Below are 334 nucleotides of genomic sequence, written 5' to 3' on the forward strand. Positions count from 1 at the left end.
AACGGCTACAGATATCCAAGGATACCCCATTTGATACAGTGAGTTACACAGAATATTTAATAAGTTCTATTCAGTAGTCGTAAATAAAATCTATTCTCCATTATATATACAGAAATCTTTATGTATAAAGTCTAGTAATGCATCACCAAAGGACAGCGGATTAAGTACATATCTTAAGGAAAAGGGTAATATTATCTCATAATTAGAATTTTCTGATAAATATATAGATGGGTTGACAAAAGATGTAAATGCTGCTATATCGTTAAGAGCACAATTAACTAAAATTTATCAAATTCATCAAAAATTAAACAACAAGGATGTGAAAGAATATCAA

The 334-nt window shown here is 28.4% G+C and overlaps 1 long non-coding RNA gene across 1 annotated transcript; it reads left to right on the plus strand.

Annotated features, from left to right (window-relative positions):
• Positions 1-4: 4 nt before the first annotated feature.
• Positions 5-234, plus strand: LOC117152521. Its single transcript, XR_004462914.1, has 2 exons — positions 5-38; positions 113-234. It is a non-coding gene; the product is annotated as an uncharacterized LOC117152521 (long non-coding RNA).
• The last annotated feature ends 100 nt before the right edge of the window (positions 235-334 follow it).

This window comes from Bombus impatiens, unplaced genomic scaffold (assembly GCF_000188095.3).
Source record: "Bombus impatiens unplaced genomic scaffold, BIMP_2.2 scf_5013, whole genome shotgun sequence".
Classification (NCBI taxonomy): domain Eukaryota; kingdom Metazoa; phylum Arthropoda; class Insecta; order Hymenoptera; family Apidae; genus Bombus; species Bombus impatiens.